The sequence below is a fragment of the Squalius cephalus genome (genome assembly GCF_949319135.1).
Source record: "Squalius cephalus genome assembly, chromosome: 6".
NCBI classification, from domain to species: Eukaryota; Metazoa; Chordata; class Actinopteri; order Cypriniformes; family Leuciscidae; genus Squalius; species Squalius cephalus.
The window spans coordinates 21,571,869-21,581,235 of NC_137127.1; positions in this window are offsets into that span (position 1 = coordinate 21,571,869).

Below are 9,367 nucleotides of genomic sequence, written 5' to 3' on the forward strand. Positions count from 1 at the left end.
CCATTATTACCAGGACTGCGTTGAAGTTCTCCGCCGAGCCCGAGAACAAGGCCCACTTCGATATAAAGGTGAACCGATAGCCATCTTTCCAGATTACACCGCAAATGTGGCCAGAGCACAAGCCGCTTTCAACGATGTCAGGAATCTACTTCGAGGCCGATGTGATGTTCGTTACGGGATAATGTTCCCAGCCCGTCTCCGAATCTCTTACAAGGGTGATAACAAGAAATTTCTGGACCCGGAGAAAGCAATGGCCTACGTGAAGTCCACGATTCAAGGCGAGTAAACATCAAACAAGTGAATCTAATACGCCATTCTACTAGCGTTACTTTGTTTTGGACTTTGCCTTTTCTCTACGTCGACAGAGACCATTCCGTTACAATTTATCGTCTCGTGGCATTTGCTTTGGTATCATAGTAAAGAACTATAAGTATACATTTTAGCCTCTCTCTTCTTAGGAAGCTGGGAGCGCAGGGATGTCACTTACTTCGGTTCAATACTAGTAATAAGAGACATTTTTGGGACCTTTGGGTTCAACTAAACGGCAATGCTCCATGACAATTGTCGTTCTTATGGATGCATGTACGCACTCATAATATTTCACTGATGTTGCTCAATGTCAATACAATGTGAAGCGCCTTTTTTATTTTATTTTATTTTTATTTTTTTCTTTAAATATATAATGTATTGTAATGTACAATGTAATGTATTAAAACAAAACTTCCGGCGCTGCATTGCGGCGACGAACAGCAGTGGTTGGGTCTGCGTGTATTTGTCTATTTATGTTTTTTTACCGTCGTGCGCATGGTGTTTTTTAACCTTTTAACATTTTTCGACACTTTTTAATTACTTGAAATCATCATGGAACTTATGAATGCTTTGCTTATGAACATTGTCACTTTTGGTACCATCTTGAGCTTCCAAACAAATGTCCAGTGCTACGGAGCAAACAACCAGCCGTGTAGGCTCCAATACAGCCGGGACTTCCTCATAGGGTGCGGCAAATCAGCTGTCGGGACTTTGCCGATACCCAGCTGCATTCCGCCGGAGATCTACAGTCACGGAGCTGCTAATTTGGATGTGCTGACAGCGGTGCGAGCGAAGAGGCGCGGCCGGGAAGGAGGAGGGCAAGTGTGGCTACACTTGTCATACAGACACTGGACCGGAGACAGCCGGCAGCGGTCCGCTGGACGAAAGCGGAAGCGGGGCCGAAGAGGAGGAGTGCGACAGAGGCTACGCAGGCGAGGGCTTCGTCGCCTGCCACTGCCTTCTATTATTCTAGGAAACGTGCAGTCACTGAATAAGATCGACGAGCTGCAGGCCCATGTTAAGAGTATTCCTGAATATAAAAACGCGTGTGTGATTGCTTTGACTGAAACCTGGTTGAAAGATCAGTACCCGGCTTTGGTCAACCTATCCGGCTCGATCGTGATGAGCAGCTGACCGGAAAGACACAGGGAGGGGGCGTGGCTCTGTATGTCAATCAACGCTGGTGTAAGACAGTCATAGTGAGAGAATCGATCTGTACTCCCAATATTGAACTCTTATCTATTTCACTGCGTCCATTCTACTTGCCACGTGAAATTCCGCAAGTATTTTTGACGGTGGTGTACATCCATCCTAAAGCCAGTTTGGCAGATGCCACATCCACCATTGTCAAACTTGTGCACCGTTTGCAGAGTATTTCTCCTGATGCTCCACATTTTATTTTGGGGGATTTTAACTCTTGCTGTCTTAAAAAGCCCCTCGGTCATTTCTACCAATATGTAAATTGCCCAACTAGACATGGCAAAGTGCTAGACTTGTGTTATGGCACTATAAAAGGGGCGTATAAATCATATGCAATGGCTCCGTTAGGATCCTCTGACCATAATTGTGTTCTTCTAGCCCCTGTCTATCAGCCAGCCCTTAAGAGAGGGAAGATTGAACACAAAGAGGTTGCTCTTTGGACAGAGAGTGCCATTAAAGAACTAAATGGTTGTTTTATAGCACTGACTGGGATGTCTTTAAATATGCTTGTAATGATTTAGATGAATTGCTTGATACTGTGACAAGTTATGTACTACACATGCAAGATATTATTATTCCCAAAAAGACAATTAGAATATATCCAAATAACAAACCCTGGGTTAGTAAATCTCTTAAAAGTGTTCTTAATCAGAAGAAGTTAGCTTTTCGCCAGGGTAATATTCACCAGCAACGAGAGGCCCATAAACTGGTTAAGAAAGAGATAAAGCTGACCAAAAAAAGGTTTAAAGATAAAGTAGAGGACGAACTGAAGAACAATAACCTTCGTGATGCCTGGAAGGGAATTAAATCTATGGTCTGTATTAAAGATAAAAAAAAGGGGGTGTTTCACCCTGATAAGTCTGACACTGCCCTGGCTGAGGAGTTGAACCAATTCTATGTGAGATTTGATTGTCATGATTTCTCTGAGGATCTGTCTAAATTTAGGGAGGCTCCTGACGGCAGTAAAATTCAGATTAGTGAAATGGATGTCTGTAGAATTTTGGAGGGGACTGACCAGAGAAAAAGTCCCGGGCCTGACGGCGTTTGTGGCCGCCTGCTCAAAAATTGTGGTTTATTTTTATGTGATATCTTTTCTTGTATTTTCAAGCTTTCCTTGGCACAGATGGATGTTCCTGCATTATGGAAAGAATCAATTATTGTTCCTGTGGCTAAGATTCCATCACCTAAGGGACTGAACGATTACTGCCCTGTGGCTCTTACGTCATTAGTCATGAAAGGGCTAGAAAAGATTGTGAAGAAGAGCTTGCTTGCTATGTCACAGAATATTATTGACCCACTCCAATTTGCATATCAGGCAGGCAAAGGGGTGGAGGATGCCACAGCAACACTGCTGGACCGTGTTACGGGGCACTTAGAGGGCACAAAGACACATGTACTGGCTACTTTTATTGATTTCTCATCAGCTTTTAATTGCATGCAGCCCCATATTCTGGCTCAGAGGCTCTCTGAAATTCCTGCAATAGATGTTGGTACCATATGTTGGTTGGTTGGCTGGCTGACTAGGAGGCCACAGAGAGTCCGTGTAAATGGCACCTTGTCTGAGGCCCTGGTGTGCTCTACTGGATCACCCCAGGGGTGTGTCTTATCGCCATTGTTATTTGTATTGTATACAAATCGCTGTCGCAGTACTTCTGAATCATCATCCATAATCAAATATGCTGATGATTCAGTGATACTTAGTTTTCTGCAGGACCATGAGGTGGGCCATGGTCCAGTCTTGGACAGTTTTATAGAATGGTGCGAGGAGTCATTCCTACAGTTAAATGTCGCAAAAACCAAAGACATGCGGTTTGATTTCCGTAGGAAACCCCCTGCCTTGCCATGTACCATTATAAATGGCTCAGCAGTGGAGACTGTCAGTCAGTATAAGTACCTGGGAATTATACTGGATGATAAACTGACCTTTGAGGCCAACACAGATAGGATCTGCAAAAAGGTCAATCAAAAACTGTTTTATTTAAGGAAACTGAGGAGTTTTAATGTTGAAAGTTCACTTATGAAAATGTTTTATTTATCATTTGTTGAGTCAATTCTCACATTTTCAATGATCTGCTGGTTCGGCAATCTTAATTTGATTAGAAAGAATAGGCTGGGAAGCTTTGTTAAACAGTGTCGGAAGATCACTGGTGTCAATCTTAATGATCTGAGCCAGGTCTACCAGATTAGGTGTGTCCGGAGGGCAAATGCCATTTTGGCAGACCCTTATCACCCTCTACACGCAGAGTTTCGGCTCTTGCCGTCAGGGAGAAGGTTTGCCTTCTCTAGAAAGGCAAAGTCAAAACGATACACAAGATCATTTGTACCATTAGCTGTTAAATACTTGAACCAGCTCTAAACATCGCAATTTGTAACTTTTCCAGGATGATATCTATGGGTTAATTGTGTTATTTATTTTTTATTTTTTTTTGAACAACTTATTGTTCATTTTGTTGTATCTTTTACTGTATTTATGTGTTGGCTGTGCCAATGGCTGCTGTGGAACAAATTGCCCCTTGGGGATAATAAAGAAAAGATAAGATAAGTATATGTGTGTAGTGTATACGCGTTTTTTTTTTTTTTTCTTTAAAGCTGGATGGAAGCTGGTTCATTATTGGACACTAAAGTGGTTCTCCTTTGCCATAATATAATGTATGGCACATCTTGCAATGGGTGTTACAGCCACCAGGTTCATTTAGGTGGCTGGGGTTGGGGACCTACCAGACTTGATTTGTTAGAAGGGTCTATCTTTTTGTTTTGTTTTATTTTTTTAACATTTCATTGTCTTGACTTGTGTGGTTGTGTTCTCAGTGTTTCCTTCACTAAGTTTCCTAATGGCTAACTCCAGTTCAGTGGGAAATGCAGGGTGCATGATTAATTTTATTAGTTGGAATGTTAAATCTTTAAACAATCCTGTGAAATGGAAAAAGGTACTCTTGCACCTTGATTATCTGAAGGCTGACATAGCGTTTCTCCAGGAGACTCATCTCCGGGTGGCGGACCAGATTAGACTAACAGGAGGATGGATAGGGCAAACATTTCATTCCAGTTTTAATTCCAAGACGAGGGGGCAGCAATCCTAGTGCGTAAGAATATACCATTTGTGGTGTCTAATATAGACTCAGATCCCATGGGGCGCTATATCATGTGATGGGAAGATTGGACTCCGTTATTTTAGTAAACATTTACGCCCCGAACTGGGATGATAATACTTTTTTCACCCATACTTTCTCCCGAATTTCCAATGTAGATACCCACCACCTCATTTTAGGGGGGGATATAAACTGTGTCCTCTCTCCCAAGCTAGATCGCAGTTCATCTAAAGTGTGTCCTGAATCTAAGTCATCCCAAACAGTTAACCCTCTGGGGTCGACAAACGCGCCTGCGCGTTTTGCTGGATTTTCTTCACATTGTAGCACAATAAACTTAAATTACTCCGTCATTTATGGTCATACAGAAAAAAGAAATATAAAAAAAGAATCTGTGATATTTCTACTTTTGTATGTGTCCACTTACAATCAAATCAAAACATTGTGCTTTTGTAAAATAAAGAAAATAAACAGGGTGTGCTTTCTGCCTCCCCGTTGCGGTGAACTTTTTTTTCTTGAGCACGTCTATAAACTGAAACCAAACTCAGCGAATACATGTCACACATTTATGAGCCATATACCTTTATAAACATTTAAGTGTGTACTTTTAAATTATCGGATTCAAACTGAAAACAAATATTCTCTGTTTAAGTAATTTGTATTAAACCAACAAGATGTCCAGTATCTCAAACGCTTGCTCATTATTTTTAATTTGACCATGCCCACACGCACAAAAGAGATTCACATGCAAATCTCAACATGGAACGCGAACGCGCTCGTTACCTCAAAAACAAAGCACGAAAAAACTTCACAAGTCTCTGCTTTTCGTCGAGTTTGGAAGACACGCCGTGAGCTTACATTGGATTTACCTCAGAAGAAGAAGAACGCGATTTGAAGACAAGAAAGATGTAAGGTAAGAAATTCTTACATATTAGTTATTGTTGCATAAATTTCACATTGCAGTTGAACTGTTGCTAGATATATGGTGAATATTAATATATGGTAATATTTAGACCCGTGTTTACTGTTACTGTGTTTGTGGATATCTGCTCAAACATAGATATGTATATGGTAACCAAAATGTTTCGTGTTTGAATGTATCATATTTTGGAGCGCGAGCGCGTTTGAAAAGCAAAACGCACCAAACGGCTTCATGTTTTTACTATTATCTCATTTCATATCATCATAACGAATGGAAACATTTGAAGTAACATATGATAATCAATATATTTTTCTCTAGCTTAGTTGTTACTGAAATCTTTTGGAAGATTTATAGGCTGCTATAGGTTATTGTTATTATTATTTTATGCAGCACTGCGCATAGCCTATGCCTACAAGGCACAACAAACCTGGTGTTCATTATATTATATATTGTTGGAAACATTTGTGTGTGTGTGTGTGTGTGTGTGTGTGTATTCTGTGAATTTTAAAAAGCAATTTTAACCAGAAAAATCTAACATTTATTCCCAAAATCGTGCAGGCCTTTCTCTTGATATCAGTATGTTCACTTTTTTTTTCTTTCAGGGCCCAGATGCCACTGAGTCCTGCTGACTTCAACATTCACATGAGTCTCTGTACATGAACATGGTAAAGTGAAAATCAAACACCTTGGAAATGAAAGGTATGTACAATGTTTTTAGGAATGGCACAAAGGTCTCTGTCTTTGGATCATTGTTTTCAATAAGTGCTTTTTTGTCATTTGTTTTGTATCTTTGGATTATGTTGTGTTGTAAATAAATCCAAACAATCAAAAATCCATTCTTTTTTAAATCTCCTCATTCTTTTTGCAAGGTTGCTCAGAATGATAAGGCCTGATAGCTCCTAATAGGGCCGTTAGGGGAGGGTCTTTGTCTTTCTCAGGTGTGAAAGCTTACATATTAATGATGTGATCACACCTCCCGCATAAAGCTTTCTCACACAAAACACATCGTACAAATTTTAAATCAATATATTGTCTTATCTGAATGAGCAGTCAGGGCGATTTTCACATAGTTTTGGAGCAAATATTCTAGGCTACGTGATACAATTTTCAAAAGTCTTGTGAAGAAATAATCAGTATGGGTTTCATGGCCTTATTTCAGTGAGAATTTTTGTATTTTCACAAACCACGCATAAATGTCATTATCTCAAAACTACAAACTTTTACATACATGCTGCTGATTTATTATTGTAGCAGAGTTTGTGCTGAATACAGTGTAATCAGACTTTAGCCATGAAAATGTCACAAGTAACAGAAATAAGCACAAATGTCAGAGCATGTCAGAACACCTCCAGGGCCCAGAAAACAGCTCAGACCCCAGAGGGTTAATCTTCTTCTTCAGACTGTAGGATTGAGTGCGAAACAAACACAAATGAATCTTCCAGGTGAATTGTTCAAACATAATTTCTCACAGAACTGAACATTCCAGACACCAAATCACCAACCCCAGAGCCATAAAAGAAGGCTCCAGCCAGCCAGTCTCCGTTGACCAACGAAAACCCCCAGCTAAGAACTTTATGGCCATGCAAGCTTCAAAGAAGATGAGCCCAACTAAAGAAAGAACTGGTCAATGTAAGATAGCTTGGAAAAGAATGATTGGCTCAGAGATAGCACAATTCAGCCCGATCAAGATAACAGCAGGAGCTGCTCGAGCCCACAACATTCCAGACCCCTCCTTAAGGACCTCTGATAGACCTCAGGGTGTAAAATAGTTTCAAACCACAGAGCTGAGATTTTACCTATAACATAAATAAAATCATTCAAGAACAATTTTCAATGGACTTATAGATCAAGCATCATGCAACGACATGATTCTATATTGTTCCTACAATAGATGGGTGTATCTGATATGCTTAGATGCCATACAATTCATGTAATTGTTATTATTGTTAGATGTTTGAATGAAAATGTGTTGTGTTTCATATCAATATTATCGTATGTTCTTAATTCAAAGGATGGCTTGATTGAAATCTGTGGAAAATGTTTCGGATTCTTATAATAGTAATAATGTCTTAGCTGTGGCCTCTGTACTCTTTGCTAGAGCTTAGAGAGTAAGGAGAGCACAGATAAGCTTGATTTATGATAAGAAGTGAAGAGAACGCCACCTCCTAAACAAAGACAGTGTCTAATTGGTTAGAACTGATCCAGGAGGCTGGGCGGACTTTTGAGTTTAAAATCTTAACACCAGAACAAAGTTGAGTTTTAGTGCAGAACCAAAAATGCAGCGGGAGATGAAGATCTAAGACAGATAAGTAACCATGTAAAACGCGCAGACGAAATAACCCAAATCAAGATCTGAAGAACATGGGTTAAACAGCTTCATTCAAGCCATCATCTACTCTTCTCAATTTCCTTTCTTTTCTTAGTTTCCTTTCTTTTCCGTTGTGAGTCTCAGTTCTAAGTTAAGTTTTGCGACAAGATTTCGAGCCACGTTTCTTCTGCAAAGCCAGCTTCAAACAAAGACTTTCATTCCGCCAGCACACCACGTCACTGACCACGTGACCCAGACATCAGGCACGGAGACCAGCCAACGAACGGACCGGGAAAACCCTTTACACGCAACAAAAAGGGAATCCCCAAAAGCAAAGACAAGCAAGTACTGCCTCCAGACTCTTAAACTGAACTGGTGTATTTGATACTGATTTAATAACCTAGGAAACGATAAAAGGGTTGAACTAATGATTGATGGTTCATTCAGGTTGTGTTTTATAAGTGCATAGAAACTTGGGATTACATCATCTCACTCTTAAACTCACTCTTAAAACTTAATCTTTCCTTACTCTCTTTCTTTCTGCAACGCGTATGAATGTGTGTGTCTGTGTTAGATATTAGTTGTATGTGTTAGAATAATCAATAAAGTCTTGTTTGTATTTTAAAGAGAAATATTACTTGTGTTATTGTGCTTACAAATTTAATGTCTTAAACTTCTGATCTAAGTTACCTTGCTAACTATATAGTGTTTCACTATAGTTCGGATATTTATATCCGTTGCAGAGTTGATAATTACAGCCAGTTCAAATGAACCGCGAACGAGTCATTTGCTCGGTTGTAATAAGTGACTCTTTTGAATTCCCTATAAATTAATTAATAATTCCTTTGAGCTAAATTGTAATCACTACACATTACAAATATCCTACATTATATTGGTGGAGACAAATGCGGGAAGTTTAACCTAAAATTGTAAGCATATACGAAGTAATTATATTTTCATAGTAGCCTATGCGGAGATATCCGGACCTCCGAGTCTGTGTGTATGAGGTATGCAGCGCGCGCCGCGCGCTCTGTTTGAATGAATGACCTGCTGCTTGAGCTGTTACTCTAGTCTAGTCTGCCTCCCCATTTTATTCTTTTTATGTTATTTTATTCAAACTGCAGTAAAATAACCCAAGATATAAGATCCCACGCAACGATAAGGTAACAATTGAGCGTGTCCCTCGATTCTGAAATACTTTAATTATAGCTTAAGACATCTGCGTGTTCCAGAGTCTTTCAAACAGCTATAACGTTATGTGTGTTTGTATCAGTCAGAGAGATGAATTAAATTAAAACTGCAGTAATTAAAATAACCATGTAAAGGACGGACGAGCGTGTCCCTCGTCTAACGTGAACGTTAGTCCTTATTTATCTGATCGTCACTCAGTGCGTGTTCCACTGGGACGAATATTCTCCTCACAGATTAGTCTTTGTTTCTCAGGTTGTCTGTGCGTGTCCCACGGCAATCCCGTGATAAACTATAAGCTTATCTGTGTCTGTTCAATTAATTCTCGTGTAAACACTGCGTATGTCCGAGTAT